Here is a 17643-nt window from a genome sequence, read left to right on the forward strand (position 1 = left end):
GGGTGGGGGTAGACAAGACCTGTGTAACGTCCCTCGCTACGCTTGTCTTGTGGGTAACGGGCTTGTAACACAAGCCGCGCGTCGCAGAGAGCGTTTCTCTACCGCCTGCGATGCAGCGCACATTTGACTAATGGAAACCGATCTTGCAGAGACCCTTGCGAGCGTTGTCATATGCTGTTCCAGTGTGTGGCGCTTCTTGATTTGCATGTTAGAAGTTCAGATCTGGCAACCTGACTTAAAAAGAACCGCCTCCCCTTCTTCCTTTCCCTCCCCCCCACCTTTCTGTTTTGTATGTGGATATATATGTGAGTGCGCGCCCGCGGGCGCCTGGCGGTGCGCGCGCCCGAGGTCCTTTGCGCGTGGCCTACTGTTAGGGAATGTGGGGAATACCCAGCATGTAAGTGTATGCAGATTAAGGAGCAAAGCGGGTTTGCGTAATCTCCTCCTGTGGGGAAGAAGTATGTGCATGGTTACTAATGAGCAGATGAGGAGGCGGAGGAAGAGAGGACGCGGAGCTCAGAAAGGAAGGGACGCGGCGCGGAGGTTGCTGCCGCCGGGGTCCGGCTGAGGCATCGCTCTTGCCCATTTCAAGGTAGCTTAGCGGCGAGGCGGTGAAGTGGGCACGCGCGCAACACCCGCGCGCGCTGGGCTAGAGGGCGGCGGGTCTGGTTTTTTTTTTTTTTTTGCTTAGTCGGAAAGCGTTTCAAAGCGCTGGGCTTCCTGCGCTGGGTGGGTGGGAAAAGGGTCGTCCGGGTGACTTGGGGCAACCGCCTGAGCTTGGCTTCACTGTACTTCTTGTGGGCTGTGTGGGGCGAAGGTGGCATATGGTGGGGGCCGAGGAAAAAGCGCGTGGCGGCAGCGGCAGCAGCTGTGCGCGCGGGGGAGGAGGGGAAATGAATGTGCAGGGCGAACGGAGGAGAGAGGTGGTGGAGGGAGGGAGGGAGTGTAGGGGGGGGGGAGAGAGAGGACGGACAAGCCAAGGAGAAGGATATCTGTGTGTTGCGCCTTTATGTCTGTTCCCTGAAGTGGGTGGAACGTTGGCCCGTTCCGGGAATGTTCCATGACGTGTAAAAGCCACAGGAAGGGGGTTAACAAGGGGCTCTGCCTGCTGCTGCTGCTGTTGCTGTTGCTGCTGCTGCGAGGGCTGCGAAAGCAGATGTGATCTCCCTCTCTCCCCTCTTCTGCCTGCTGGCTTCCTTAGGGGTTTGCAACGAAATCTTGGCTCTCGCCTCCGCCCCCGTTCCCCCCGTTGGTAGTCTCTTGCAAAGAAATAGGGTTTTTTCCCCCCTTATATAATCGGTACGCATATGGATGTTTAGATACGATTATGTAACCCACAGGCTTTCTCATCCATGCTTGCTACATGCAATCTTCGGCCCTTAAATGTCTGTGCGGAAGTGTGAAGAAGGGTGCGGGGCTGGAGGAGAGATTGAGAAGAGTCCTTTAAAGACTTGCCTGATATTGTCCTTGGGAAAACTGAAGGAGGAGGGAAGGGAATAAAGCCTGTTCTTGCCCTTTCTCCCCAGCGTTTGTTGCCTCCGTACTTTAATGATGGGAAATCAACATTTGAAGGGGAAATCCCTGGCCTCCAATACCATCTTTTTTTCCATAGATCTACATGAAATATTTAATAATTTCATACTTAAAATATTTCTCAGATACACCATTGCTGTTCCTTCCCTGGAAAACAGATGAATAATACAAAGTGATGTGAAAAAAAAGATGCTATCTCTTCTGTTTTATGTAGCTTTAAGGAAAATACTGTACATAAAATTGTTTAGGACTAAGAACAATGTCCTAGCGTCAGACTTCATTTATTTGTTGTAAGGGAGAAGATCTTGATATTTTTCTACATTGTGCCCACATTTGTTCTGTTAAATGATACATGTTCTCTTTAATAAAATGTGAAATCTGTGTGTAATAATTCTGTATTAATGCATAATATATTACAAATAAAGCTGTTTAGCAGTTTGCAGAATATTGCAGAAAATATTGCCTGTTGCTATTAGGGTTAGAAAAATGTGCTTAGTAAGCTACCCATTCACAAATTTCTAAAATGATTGGTTTATAGCATTGTATTCATTTCAATGGAATGACAAGAAAACACTTTTACAACCTTAGTCTTACGGTATTATGATGGAGATACACGAGGAAGTTTACAAATGGAAAATATGAATGAGACCCATGCAGTGGTGGGATTCAAATAATTTAACAACGGTTCGTTGCCCTAATGATTTCTTCCAACAGCCAGTTCACCAAACTACTCAAAAAGTTAACAACCGGTTCTCCCGAAGTGGTGCGAACTGGCTGAATCCCACCACTGGACCCATGTTTTATTTTTGTTTTATCAAATGTCTGCAATATGTCTCAAGCTTTCATTTTTCTCCACTTATGCTATTGAAATAATGCTATTCTGTATAATAGAGTACATTCTATAAAACACTATGGAGCTTACTTTTCAGTATATATGTATAGGATTGCTCCATCTAGCTCTTCGTCAAAAAATTGCCATTCAATAAAGCTTCCATACTTTAAAAATTGATGCCACTTTGCACCATTTCTACATAGATTAAAAAGCAATTTTTTAAAAAAGTTTCTGTTGTAAAGGAAAAATAGTTTTCATTTCATATACTGTACTCAAATGAAATGTTGATAGTGCACCTGCATGTTATCAGTTTTTTTTATTTAGGAATAGCACATGAAGTATTACTGATAATAAATGATAGCATGTATAGAATATTTCCTTGGATCTGATTTTTGTTATAATCTCCAAACTTACTTTTTACTTATTTTTTAGTATTTCTATGTTGTGTGAAGTTTGAAAAAGATTTATATGTTTTTTTATGATAATAGTTTAGAGATTAAGAAGTTACAAATTGAAATTTTTATTTTAGTTTAGTATTATAAAATTTTAGTTGCAATAGTTTTACCTCTTGAAACAAGGACACAAGATAAATCCAAATAAAGATTAGACATATTTCATGGCAAACCTTTAAAAAGTAGTGGAGAAAGAACTATAGGAATTGTATAAAGCGTGGTTTTGTTACTGAAGAGGGTTTGAATTTTTTCTTATGGTGAAGTCTTAATTAACAGATACAATTGGGAATCAGTTTTAATAAGTGATCCCAAGAATTCCAACCTTGTACATGGCTTTGCCACTAGATTGGAATAAACAACTAGTATTCTCTACATCTTTGCCACCATCTAGTAGCTATCCACATTTTTGCAGCCCATATTTTGATTGTAAACTGTCCAGAGTTACCTTAAGGAAGATGAGTGACCTATAATTTTTATAAATAGATAAATACTTTTTGTTAGGCCTTATATACTGTCACCTTTTCAGTAACAATTGATTTTGAATATCAGAATGCGATATTGAGGGCAAACTGTTTATGATGGTGAAACTTGCGCAAATTCTCCAAAAGCTTTGAATATTTATTTATTTATTTTATTTTATTAAATTTTTATACCGCCCTTCTCCTGAAGGACTCAGGGCAGTGTACAGCCAGAAATAAAATACAAGATATATACAATTAAAAGAAATTAAAATATAGCAATTACTAAACGGCTGATAGTTAAAAATGAATTTAAAATTTAAAATATTAATAAAACCCCAATATAAAATCAAACTATTATGCCAGTCCCGCTTGAGTAAATAAATATGTTTTTAGCTCACGACGCTAAATATGACCCCCGGTGCCCTTCAGACCTGTTCACTGAAGAGAGAAATTATTAAATACATGATCAGTGAAATCTTACTAGCATGTCAAATTTGTCTTGAACTTGTCCAGTTGTTGGTTTTTGACAAATCAGCCTGGAAATGTGATGAGCTGTACTATCGAGTGTAGATGGAACTGATAGATTTTACAAAGCTCATTCCTCTTGCAAGATTATAATGAATGAGCCTACTTGTAGGAAAATGACCCTTTATTTAACAATACTGGAGTCTTCATCCAATTTGAATAATAGTTGAACTATAGGGTTTGAATTTGTGCAGTGTGCTAGGCTAAAATGTAGATTGTATGTTTGTGGTATTCTATGTATGTAGAAATACACCTCCTGCATTTTAAGAGCTATCTCATGAGCTTCATTTTAACTCAGAAATTGAATCTGGGTTTTCTCAAGCAGCATCACTTTGAGTAATCTCAGTTGATAGGAGATTATTCTGGTGGGTGGCAGGTTTGGTTGAAAAAGCAGATTAGGAAATTAAAAAAGTCAAGACCTGGCTGCCAGCTTGAGTTTTTTTGATGCCTCCTGCCCTCCCACCCAACTTCCTTGATGGAAACAAACTGCCAATTAAATATCTGAGGACCAGAAAAAAAATAAATGTGCTACTGGTAATATATGGCAACTGAAGCAAAATGTGAGAGATACTAGAAATTGAAAGACGTGTGTGTGTGTATAAACATTAAAGGTAAAGAGTATCAGGCTGATGAATTAAAACCTTTTGATTTTCTGAAAAGCTGCTTTCATTTAATCAGTTATATACACCATCTTTAGAAAATTCATTGAGTTATTTCCTGTGGTATACAGATGCAAAATAAAAAATTAAAGTAGGTTTTTCCTTTAAGGCTGTTTTATGCATACACAAATGTGTCAGACAGAACCAACCTTCTAAACATAAACAACATGCTCAGATTCTTTTAACTGGGGCATCTAAGGGTTAAGCTAGCAACATGAGTCCAGCGATAAAGGAAATTTAATGAAGAAAGCTCAGTCTTTAGAACAAGATTGGATATGTGTAGTTACTGAATTGATGGCATGGTCATGTAAGATATAGTAGCTAAGGAAATGAAGGGTCAGTCCAAATAGGACAAAGGTATATATTTTCATTACTGTTTACAATCTCTTCCCTTTATCGCTATGTCCCAATTTGACTTTAATTCAAGATAGCATTTTCTGTCTCTGATGAAGTGGATTTTGGTAGATAGAATTATGTCATAATACATTTGTTAGTTTGGAAATGATTACAAGAGACTTTATTTGAGTTGCAATACATTCATTGAACTATCCTTCAGATATTTATTTGATGTAATCAACCAAGTATTGGCTGGAAGTCTAACAAGTTTGGCTCAAGTGACCCTGGCTTTCCCATTTCCATAATAGGTGTAGATGACCAAATGTAACTTATTTGAAGAAATGTTTTCTTAATACTTAATTCAAGCTGTAAGGCAATAAAAGAAACAACCCTAAAGGATTTTAAGAATACAACAATTTACATGTGTGAGATCTGTTTAGAGAGTCCTTGTTACTATGAAGACAAAACAAAGCGAAAAAAAATTGCATTCATGTGCTTCATGCTGAGTAATGATGCATGAATCTGCTTGGATCATCTTGTACTGATAATCGCGCTGACTTTCTACTAGTAAGTTAATATGGTTTGTTTATGTCATTTAATTAAAAAAAAAATCTTAATAGATATAAATCAGTAATTTGGTCATTTGTAAATCAGAGTAAATCCTGGCTTTACAATCTTAAGAGATACCTTTGGTATAATGGAAAGATTCTTCTTATACTATCCAGACCAATTTCCTTATTCATCATACATTAAATTGTAGAAAGTATAGAAAGGTACAAAATATAATTGTATTTTTTGGCAGAGTAAGGGTATGCAGACGCTATTGGACCCTGCAAATTTACAGGTCTTCCTGATCCTTTGCTTGGCTTGAAGGAAAGGGTGCTTCTTCATTGGTGATATTGGTGTTGAGATGACTTATGAAATGATGGGAATACCCATGTACTTGTCATTCTATAAACGCAGTAGCTAAAGCTATTTTAAATAACCTGGTGCACAGAGAAAGAGGCTACTGCAGATAGACCAATATCCTGTTCTAGCCCTGGCTATATTAACCACTTAATATCTAGTTATTGCCAGGCATTATATGTCTTTCCTTTTGTTCTTTGTGATCATCTAAAGCTTGGGACCATGTTCAAACTTTACAAACTATTATTAATTTTAACCAGTTAGATAATTTGTTAATTATTGGACATTAGATAATTTCAAACTTGTGTTATGTAGCCGAACAGTTGTACCAAACTGCGTTCCAGTTAAGAGTAAACACCACATATTGTTTGTTTCTCCTGGCCCTACCATGAGGAGCTGCCATTTTCGGGAGACAAAGTTACCCGGCATGCTAGTAAAGAGTTTTATCTCCCCTTCCTCATTTTGCATTACCAGGTGTCTGAGGTTCTTGAAAAGGGCTTTCCTTCTCCTACTCCATCAATTTCTTTTAAAGTGGAAGAAATCATTTTCGATTTCTTCCACTTTAATTACCTCTTTGCCTTCATTTTCTTTGGGGCATTTTTAGGAATATGATTCCCCCCCCCTTAGTTTTATAGGACCAGCAAAAGACCGTAGATACAGTAATCTCCATATTATACAACATCATATTAGTGGCCAGCCATATAGACCTTGCTCTGTGAAAGTAATGGTTCCTACACTGCAGTTGTAGTGTATATGCTCGTATGTATTGTTTATTTCTTTTAACTTCAGGTAGGTGGCAGAGTCCAGCTGATTGGCTGATGTCTAGAAACTAAGCAAGGACAGATCTGGTTAATCCTTATGTAGGAGATCACTATGGTTAATCTTTAGATAGGAGATGAAGAAGACATTTCAGGGTTATAGGCCAGAGGCAAGCAAGTACATGTGTATGTGTGTATGTAAAAAAAAAATCCAATTGTTCAGCCACACCACCTCATTTATATACATTATAATTTCCATACAAAAGAGCCACGGCATTATCAGTCATCCTGACTTTTTTGACCTATCCTACATATTTCCCTAATGTATACTAATCTAAGAAGTTTAATAAGCTGTCAAGAGGAAGGCAACATCAAGTCACAGAAATTTATATAGTTGTGCCTTGTGTGCCATGGGGTTCAGGTGGAAATGTATTTGTTATTATATTTCTTATCTTCTAGTAAGTAGTAGTGTCTACTTATAGAGAGGGTGCTGATAGAAACTCTTAATTAGACAGTTGTTCCTCTAAACAAATGCAAACTGTTGTAAGAAAGATATGTGGGCTGCATAGTTCAAAGTTTTTGGATTATATTTCTTAGTGCATAAAGGCTCTATTTAGTTGTAAACAAATATGGTTTATTTGTTATAGCAGCCAATTAGTATGCCTACTTATTAAGAAAATAAGTTTGGTATAGTCCAGTTTGGTCTACTGGAAGAGCCATCTTTAGTGATTAAGGCATCTGGCCATAGAAACCAAGAGAGAATGAGTCTTGGTCTCACTTTAGGTATCAATTTGTGTAACTTTGAGCCAGTCAACACACAGTCCAATCCAGCTCACAGGATTGTTGTTGTGGGGAAAATAGGAAGAGGAAGGAATATGTGGTATATTTGCTGCCTAATTCAGTTATTTATAAAAATAATAAAGGCAGGATAAACAAACCTAAAAATATTAATTTTATTTTAATTTAGCCTTGTTTTCTTTATTTGTTGTCTAAGCAATACATTGATAAGTTCAAGCTTATGATATGGAACAAATTATTTTGGAGTTAAACCTTTTAAATGTAGTAGTATTTCAGCTGAGCTATTTTGAAAACTGGATTTGTCATATTAATAGAATAGAATAGAATAGAATAGAATTTTTTATTGGCCAGGTGTGATTGGACACACAAGGAATTTGTCTTGGTGCATATGCTCTCAGTGTACATAAAAGAAAAGATACCTTCATCAAGGTACAACATTTACAACACAAATGATGGTCAATATATCAATATAAATCATAAGGATTACCAGCAACAAAGTTACAGTCATGCAGTCATAAGTGGAAAGAGATTGGTGATGGGAACGATGAGAAGATTAATAGTAGTGCAGATTTAGTAAATAGTTTGAGTGTTGAGGGAATTATTTGTTTAGCAGAGTGATGGCCTTCGGGAAAAAACTGTTCTTGTGTCTGTTTGTTCTGGTGTGCAGTGCTCTATAGTGTCGTTTTGAGGGTAGGAGTTGAAACAGTTTATGTCCAGGATGTGAGGGATCTATAAATATTTTCACGGCCCTCTTCTTGATTCGTGCAGTATACAGGTCCTCAATGGGAGGCAGGTTGGTAGCAATTATTTTAATATTAATATATATTAATATATTAATAACAAACACACTAAAAAATCTACTTGATTCTTATTTTTTTATTAACTGAAAATTTTGAATTTTATTTTGCTCCTTTTTTTGAGAGGGGTAATGCAAATATTTCTTGAAGGAACTTTTGTAGTGGTAGGACTAATTACATTGCTTGGAAGCCACTGTTACATTTGTACTCATTTACTGTATATTCTTCTCCATCTCACATTGCACCATATCTGCAGAAATATAAATATCTCAAAAGCCAAGTATGTAGTCCGTCCCACAAACTGTATCAGCAGTTACTTGGACCCCATGTGGGATTATTAATAAGTGCTTTGTGAGTTACTACTGTGCTAAGGTAATCTATTGTATTGAGCTGGTAGCAGTGACGCCTCTCTGAATGTGATTGGCTGAACATTGTTCATGGGTTAAGAAAATGAAAGGATCCCTTCTTTACAAGAGAAGGAAAACATGGTCAATTTGGCTATATTAAAATATTTTATCTGATAGGCTGAGGACCAGGAAAGTCATAGTATGGGGTGTTTAAGGGCTAGTGATCTGAGCTAAAGAAGGGATATTCAATATTTTGGGAGCCAAGGCCATAGGCTGCACTCCAAAGAGGAGACTGGCCACCATAAAAAAGTAAAGGAATCCAGGATGAGAATTAAATTAAATATAGATTTAAGCTTAATTAAATTAAATGCGATTAATATGATTACTCCCTATGGCTTTAATTTTTTCTTTACTATCCTATTAAAAATAGAATTTGATGGCAATTTTGAGCTGAGGAGGCAACTCTTGAGGACAGGTGCAACCCTAAGGCCCAAATAGAACCATAGAATAATAAAAAAGTATATAGAGACAATAAGATTTGAGGAGAAAGGAAAAGTGGTTATAAGAGAATGAATTAATTAGATTGCTGGATTTGCAGACATTTCATATATTTACAGCTGAGAAAAAGGATAAATTTTAAGGCAACTTTTTATTGAATTTTAGTATGGATAGATGGCTGGATGTACGGACAGATGACCAGAATTTATATGCCACTAATTTAGCAAGTATAGATATGCAGTCTAAAAACAATCATAAAGTAATACATAATTCAAAGATGCAATCAATAACATTGAAAACAGTGTCTAATTAACATCTTCCTAAATGAATGCCTCTGGAAGAAGAATGTTTTTATTAGTATTAGAAAAAACAGCAGTGTTGGCTGGCTAGCCTATTGGCTTTAAGAGATGTGTTTTTTCAGAGAGTGAAGAGAGCTGTATTGGAGGAGTTCATATTCAGTTTTCCAATCTCCTCATCCCTTGTGAGGTGGACAGCCACAATATCTAGATCATGTAGAATAGGCACATTCTACCTGGTGGGAGTGGGTACAGTGCTAGCAGTAACAAAGGTCCAAGCCACTTATGATTGAACATATGGATCTGTTACTAGACAACCATCTTGCACTTATATGAAGAATCAAAGGGCAAATATAGCATCAAGAAATCGAACACTTTGAAAAACCACCTGTTTGTGCAACCTTTGCAAATTGGTCTTTTCGTCTTTTGTACTCCTGATACAGAAGTACAAGTGAAGCCATCCTGTATTTGGGGTAGTTGTGTTATTCATTGAACAAGCACCCTTTCAGGTCCCCTGCTACCAACTTGGATTTCAACCAGCCAGTTTAGAAAAAGACCATACAGGCTTGCTGATACAGGACTTTGGTGACAAGAAAACTTTATAATCTCTTAAGTGGGTTTACTTTTAGTGTCATAAATACATCATTTCTTAGAATGCATCTGTGTAATATTACACTGTAGGTGCACAAGGCTTGTTGATAAGTTTCCATGATGTGTAGAAGATGTTTTAGGTCTCTATGTATTTGCTAACAGCCATACATTAAAAGGAATATACAACTATTAATCTGTATTGGAGAATTGGGTGTGCAACTATCTCTCTTGCTTTCTTCAGAATTGTATTCAGCTGTTGTGATGTGCTGGGGAATGGTAAATATAACTAGTGGTATTCATTAAGAAGCTATAATAATTCAAACTAGCACCATGTAGATTATGACGTGTGTTATGACATAGTTCAGATGGTATGACTGTAAAGACATCTTGACATTTAACATAAATACTTAAATTCTGTTGCAGGTATGTTGTTCATTTCCTCCTCTTTCAGCCTCTCCCCATTATGGAAGCCTTTGTATCCTACTATCCATCCTTTTTATTTCTAAATAATTAAGCATACTTGGCATACCAAGCATTATTATGTTAAATTGATCTTTTTGCTTACTTCAGAGTAACCATGCCAGGAGAAGATTATGCAACAAGAACTGGTTTGCTAAAGTGGAGTAGATTAGGGAGTGGGTATAGAACTGTCAAATGAAAAGGAAATCTGTAAAAGAAAACTAGAAATAGGGTGGAAAAAGCTGGATTTATTCTTCCAGTAGCATATCATTGCTATAAATGTCAATATCCTTTTTCTAGGAAACTGAGTAAACATTTCTTCTCAATACAAAATACCGTACTAAGATTGACATGAGAAATAGAATGCAAAATGAGCAGCTTCATTTTGAAGCTAAGGTACAGTCTACCATTGATGGCAATTGCCAACTTATGATAGGGATTATGGATACGCATTTTGTCTGTTTGTTCCTACCCCATTATCTAAAAGCACAGGCACTGATGCCTGTGCTTTCAGGGATATGAAGTTATTGATGGGGAAATTATGTGCATTCTTGAAAGCAGTTTATGTACTGCATTGGCTTGAGCTATGGATTGAGTCTTGCTCAGTTAAAAATTAACTTCTGATATGAAGAGTTTAAGTGTCTTTTCAGTAACTCACTAGTTTATTAGTTTTATTCTATTTCTTCTGCCAAGCATAGGGATCCTCTTTGAGACATTGTTACAGGGATTATTTAGACTCTATATAATCTACTTTGGATAGTCAAAGTGCTAAATATTATCATCACTTAGCCTGAGATTAAAGGTAAAGGTTCCCCTCGCACATACGTGCTAGTAGTTGCCGACTCTAGGGGGCGGTGCTCATCTCCGTTTCAAAGCCGAAGAGCCAGCGCTGTCTGAAGACGTCTCCGTGGTCATGTGGCCGGCATGACTCAATGCCAAAGGCGCACGGAACACTGTTACCTTCCCACCAAAGGTGGTTCCTATTTTTTCTACTTGCATTTTTATCTGCTTTCGAAACTGCTAGGTTGGCAGAAGCTGGGACAAGTAACGGGAGCTCACCCCGTTCCACAGCAGCACTAGGGATTCGAACCGCTGAACCTGAGATTACAGGGAATTAATGCTTTGACTACTTCCTTTTTAAAAACTTTATGGAATTTTATATATGACGATATTAAGTGTTGGAAATACCCGGTTTAATAATAACATTGTGATATTGTTTTTGTGCAAATTAATTCCTGTGATCTGTGTAGAAGCTGTATGGCTGTTTATAGAATTTGAAATGATGCATTCTTCTCATTGTGTTCCAAGGTCTCTATTTATATTTCAATTTTAACAACTACAATAATATGCAGATGTTAGATGTTTGTGTTCACATAATGGCTTCCCCACCTGTATTTCATCATTCAGTTTTTTATTCATTGTCTGTCCCAAATTAGAACATGTGCAGTACTTTGGATTTTTCAATTTTAAATATTGCAAAGCTTTTTTTTTTTAAAGAGAGCCATTCATTTGTTCCAAAATATATGTTCAGGAAAGATATTGCTTTGAACATCTGTAATGGCAACCAAACAAAGGGATTGGCATTATATGTATTTTTATTTGCCTGTGAACCGCCCTGAGTCCCTAGGGAGATAGGGCGGTATATAAATATGATAAATAAATAAAAACAAATAAATAAATAAATAAATAAAACAAGATGATTAGAGATTGCACTGATGACCCTAGCTTGATTTTACAAGTTGCTGATAGTCCTGGCAAAATGAGGTCCATCAAATCATGAAGAGTTGGAAACAACTGAGCGATTTAAAACACCAGCACTGTCTGTAGTTTGGACTAACCAATTCATAGAGCCATATCAGTCTAAATATTTTTCAATTCTGAATTTATTTGGTATACAAAAGAAAAGCCAAGTCAGACTGAAATAAGCGCAACAGAAATGACCATCTTTCCAGGAATAATGGGTGTGAAAGCGCATGTGGTCTCTTACTATAGAAATCAGCCCAACAGATTGAAGCAGATATAACTAATTATTTCTTTCAGTGCACAGTCAATGAGAGAGCTGGGCAAAAGTCTCCCCAATGATTCTAATAATTTTTAACAGGAAAAAAATGGAGTTATCCCAATGTCCAGAGGAACAAGTGTATCAACAAAAATGTGGCTTATACATGAAAGCCTGTAAAAATATTATTTGTTATTCACTTGGTGATCCTAACTCACCATATGAATTGCTTTGGAGCACTGTACAGTGTTGACTTTAGCTGTCTGTGGTAATGTGTGGTGGACAAATTTTGCATTTGTTTTTACATGGCGAACATGCAAAATTGGTCTGTTTCGGCTTGACGGCTGTGAACAGTTGGAAATTACTAGTTCTCGCCTACTTCTCATTATGAGAATTAGGAACAAGTTTGCCATTTACCTATTCTTTAATTCTGTATTCAGTTGGAATGAATGGTAAAATACTATAATATTTCCGGCTGCTGCTTTCCAGGTTGTATTAGAAACAAAGGCAATCCACCCTTTGCAACCAGCCCACCAAAAGCAATTTATTAGAATATGAAATTAAGTGCAGTTTAAAGAGTTGAATAATTTTTTTAGAGTTTAATTTAAGGATTTTTAACTTGTGTTGTATGAAATATTATGTAATATTATGTTGAATAAGATTGAGTTGACCTCATATCTTAAATTTAAATGTTTTCGTTTTGACTTTTAAAAACACTTGATGGCATAGGACTGGGTTATTCAAGGGACTATCACTATCCCTTCCTGATTACACCTTTCTACCCCATCTGTTCTGTCTGCTGAATAGCTACATGTGGTGAGAATAAGAAGAGGTTTTTTTTTTCTGCTGAAGCACCCACCTTATGGAACAACATTTCCCTGAAGTGAAGTTGGCTCTATCCCTGTTAATTTTTTATAAGTCTTTCAAAACATGATTATGTCATCAGGCTTTGGAGTTTCAAGGGAATGGGGAGTTGCCTTGGTGGCTCTATTACTATAATTTGTTGTCCTCTTCTTGCCTTTTAATCATAATTTTAATATTTCTAACTTGTAAACAGTTTTATTTTTTATTCTACACTGCCATAATCATGCTCTGTGAGATAAGTGGCTATGTAAACATGAGAAATAAATACACAAAATAAAGCTAGAGAATTTCTGTTTATATTTGCTCAGCACAGTTTTGCTTTACAATATCTGCAGTTTGTCACTTGATCCTGGTTGATGGTTCATGTCTGTAAGGCAGGCTATAACAGTGGAGGACAATTTGGATCACATGACACTGTCGACGAAGTGGATTGTGGATGGCAATCCACAGCAGGAATAAATAGACTCTGGCATTATTTACAAGTATGTGTGCTGGAGCACAGAAGGCTCCCATATGTTTCAGGTCGATACCGGGAAGACATTTAGAGTTACGGTCTTGAGAGAAAGTTTGTAAATAGTGAAATTTTTTTCTTTAAATATGCCCTGAAGATTTAAGTATTATCTTCTAAAATATAATATAATATAGTATAATGTAATGTAATGTAATGTAATGTAATGTAATGTAATGTAATGTAATGTAATATAATATAATATAATATAATATAATATAATATAATATAATATAATATAATATAATATAATATAATATAATATAATATAATATAATATAATATAACAACAGAGTTGGAAGGGACCTTGGAGGCCTTCTAGTCCAACCCTCTCCCCAGGCAGGAAACCATACACCATCTCAGTCAGATGGTTATCCAACATTTTCTTAAAAATTTCCAGTGTTGGAGCATTTACAACTTCTGCAGGCAAGTTGTTCCACTTATTAATTGTTCTAACTGTCAGGAAATTTCTCCTTAGTTCTAAGTTGCTTCTTTCCTTGATCAGTTTCCACCATTGCTTCTTGTTCTACCCTCAGGTGCTTTGGAGAACAGCCCGACTCCCTCTTCTTTGTGGCAACTCCTGAGATATTGGAACACTGCTATCATGTCTCCCCTAGTCCTTCTTTTTATTAAACTAGACATACTGAGTTCCTGCAACCGATCTTCATATGTTTTAGCCTCCAGTCCCCTAATCATCTTTGTTGCTCTTCTCTGCATTCTTTCTAGAGTCTCAGCATCTTTTTTACATCGCGGCGACCAAAACTGAATGCAGTATTCCAAGTGTGGCCTTACCAAGGCATTGTAAAGTGGTATTAACACTTCACGTGATGTTGATTCTATCTCTCTGTTTATGCAGCCCAGAACTGTGTTGGCTTTTTTAGCAGCTGCTGCACACTGTTGGTTCATGTCTAAATGGTTATCCACTAGGACTCCAAGATCCCTCTCACAGGTACTACTATTGAGCAAGGTACCACATATATGGTGCATTTTGGGTTTTTTTGCCTAAATGTAGAACCTTACTTTTTTCACTGTTGAATTTCATTTTGTTAGATAGCGCCCAGTGTTCAAGTCTGTCAAGATCTTTCTGTAACTTGAGCCTATCTTCTGGAGTGTTGGCTATTCCTGCCAGCTTGGTGTCATCTGCAAATTTGATGAGTTCCCCATCTATCCCCTCGTCCAAGTCATTGATGAAGATGTTGAAGAGTACTGGGCCTAAAACAGAGCCTTGGGGTACTCCACTGCATACTTCCTTCCATGTGGATGTAGCTCCATTGAGGACTACACGTTGAGTGCGGTTGGTCAGCCAGTTACGAATCCATCTGGTGGTGGTGCTGTCTAACCCACATTTTTCTACTTTATCTAGTAGTAGGTTATGGTCTACTTTATCAAATGCTTTACTGAAGTCCAAGTAAATTATATCGACAGCATTCCTCTGGTCTACTAATTTTGTCACTTTGTCAAAGAATGCAATAAGATTAGTCTGGCAAGATCTGTTTTTGACAAACCCATATTGGCTTGGGAACTCTTGGGAAATCTTGGGAAATTATGCAGAGTGAAAACATTTTTAAATCTATTCTGTAATCTTGAGCTACTTTTCATAGCAGGAGCTACTTGTTCTTATGGTTGTTTCTATTTCAGATGTATCTCTCTTTCCTTTTCTTTTTAGGTGTGGATAGGGATAGGGTTAGGGTGTGAATAAGTGTTTTGCAGCAGATTGGATACTCTAAGTATTGTGTATATAAAAGTTTTATCAAAAAGAACTGAATTTGTGCAGTGGTTGGTTGGTTGGTTGATTTGTTTGCTGTCACTTGCTACTTCTCTCTGGTGACCTCTTTCCAAAGCCATTCCTGAGAATTAAGGAATCCTCTGAAGTAATCAGGGTGGATTTGATTTAAATCAAGTTGGTTTAAATCACAATTTAAATCATGATTTAAATCACTAGTAAAAAAGCTTGATTTAAATCAATTCAATTTAAATCATCTCGATTTAAATCATAATTTTTAAAGAACAACTGTCATCTCTGTCCCGCAGCGGCTCCTCCTCTGACCTGCTGTTGACTCACCGACAGTCCCAGTATAGCGGAATATATAGCCCCATGTAACATAACTAAGCTCCATTTTGTGCTGAATAAACTGAATTATTAAGGTATCTTAAATAGAAAAATCTCTCTAGATAGATTTTTACTCCAAAAGCATTTTATTAAAATAAATTTGATAAAATTAAAAAATCCCATTCAAATTTAAAAAATCTGATTAAAATTTAAAAAATCTGATTTTTTTTAAAAATATCAATTTTTATCTACCCTGGAAATAATGCAGAATGGAGAATTGGTGCATTTCCATGGCATGCTGAAATGGCAAAACAATTTCTACTAGACCATGGGTATCAAACCCGATTTCATTGAGGGACACATCAGGGTTGTGTTTGACCTCTGGGGCCAGGATGAGTGTGGCCAGGGTGGGCCAGCTTGACATCACTCATGTTGGGGGTGTCTGTGGTGGCCCGAGAGCTCTGCTCTGTTTTCAGACGTGATAGCCTCCTGCTGCCCTTTGCCAATGAAAACAGAGATGGGGGGGGGCACATATGCCCCCCCCCCAAGCTCCATTTTTGCTGGCAGAGGCACTGCGGGCTGGTCCTTTTCTGTTTCTAGGGTGGTCCCATGGGCTAGATCTAAGCACCCCGTGGGCTGGATCCGGCCCCCGGGCCTTGAATTTGACACCCCTGTACTAGACATACATATTTCTTGCATATACCTATTGCAGTGGTGGGATTCAATTTTTTTTATTACCAGTTCTGTGGGTGTGGCTTGTTGGGCATGGCATGGCTTGTTGGGCATGGCTTCTTGGGCATGACGGGAAGGATACTGTAAAATCTCCATTCCCACCCCACTCTTGGGGAAGGTTACTGCAAAATCCCCATTTCCTCCTGATCAGCTGGGACTCGGGAGGCAGAGAATAGATGGGGGTTATTTATTTTTTTAAACTTATTTATTTTTAAAATCAGCCTATAATATATTGCCTATTTAGAAAAAAAGGTAATTGAAAACAGTTGTATCTGTATAGAGATAACGCAGAAGTTTAAACATAAGTTAACAGAAGCTGGCATAATGTCTTATAAACAAATTTCAAGAGGTGTTTACTATTTATGTGCAGATTTTTAAAGATTCAAAATAAGAAAACATTGAATATGGTAGCTGACACTTTTTTACTGAGTAGTTTGTAACACCTACTTTGATAGGAATAACAGCTTTCAAATGTTTCTTTTTGCCTTTCTATACTTATTTATTATTTTCCCTACTCCTCCTTATAGAACTTTTCTAGGGTAGAAATATTCTTAGATCTGCTTGGATGAACTGCATGTTTGAGACCTTCCTACAGACCTTCATTATTAAAATCTGGGGACTAAGAAAGCCATTTCAAAACCTTTTATCTCCCCCCCCCCCACTACTTAAGTATTTCATGATCAATCTGAAGAGATGTTTTGCATTATTGTCTTGCTGAAAAATCTATTTTCAGTTTTTACTGACCATGAGGTATTAGCTCGAAGACCAAGAAAAAAGCTCTTGCTGGTGCTGCCTGAAAACTAGGCAGTTTAGCAACACAGAACCCACAGATCATTTCAAATAACCTTTTGGAAAATTCAGCTGGCATTGAAGTAGTTGTCCACAGATCCATAGTGCAGTGTGGCTTATACAATAATGATCTGCATGGGGCAGTCACCAGAAGAAATATTTTTTCCAGCTTCATCAAAAAATAATGCTCTAAACTAAAGTATCGAGAGGAAAATTTTGAAATATTTTGAAGCAAAGAACTTTGGACTGATGAACGGAAAAAAATAGTTAGTTGCAACTATGCAAAATATATTGCCCAGAATATACTGTGTAGGTGGAAGGAAGAATGGATTCGACTATATATCCATATATTCTAATGTTCCATAGTCAGGAAAGAAATTAAAGCTGAAAAGAAGTTGGATATTTCAGCAACTCTACTAAGCATACCTCCAAATCAACCTCCAAATTTGTGCT

The 17643-nt window shown here is 37.1% G+C and overlaps 1 protein-coding gene across 3 annotated transcripts in view; it reads left to right on the top strand.

Moving 5' to 3' along the window:
* The window catches only part of HIVEP2 (HIVEP zinc finger 2), a 176341-nt gene that overhangs the window by 986 nt on the left and 157712 nt on the right, over positions 1–17643 (top strand). For 2 of the 3 annotated variants that reach the window (XM_058170527.1, XM_058170512.1), the window contains exon 1: positions 352–592. The exons of the other annotated variant lie outside the window; for it this stretch is intronic. The gene's annotated coding sequence lies outside the window, so the exon portion shown is untranslated. Of the gene's footprint in view, positions 1–351; positions 593–17643 lie in introns of those variants that run through there. 3 annotated transcript variants of the gene reach the window in all.

The sequence above is a fragment of the Ahaetulla prasina genome, chromosome 1 (assembly GCF_028640845.1).
Source record: "Ahaetulla prasina isolate Xishuangbanna chromosome 1, ASM2864084v1, whole genome shotgun sequence".
In the NCBI taxonomy this organism is placed as follows: domain Eukaryota; kingdom Metazoa; phylum Chordata; class Lepidosauria; order Squamata; family Colubridae; genus Ahaetulla; species Ahaetulla prasina.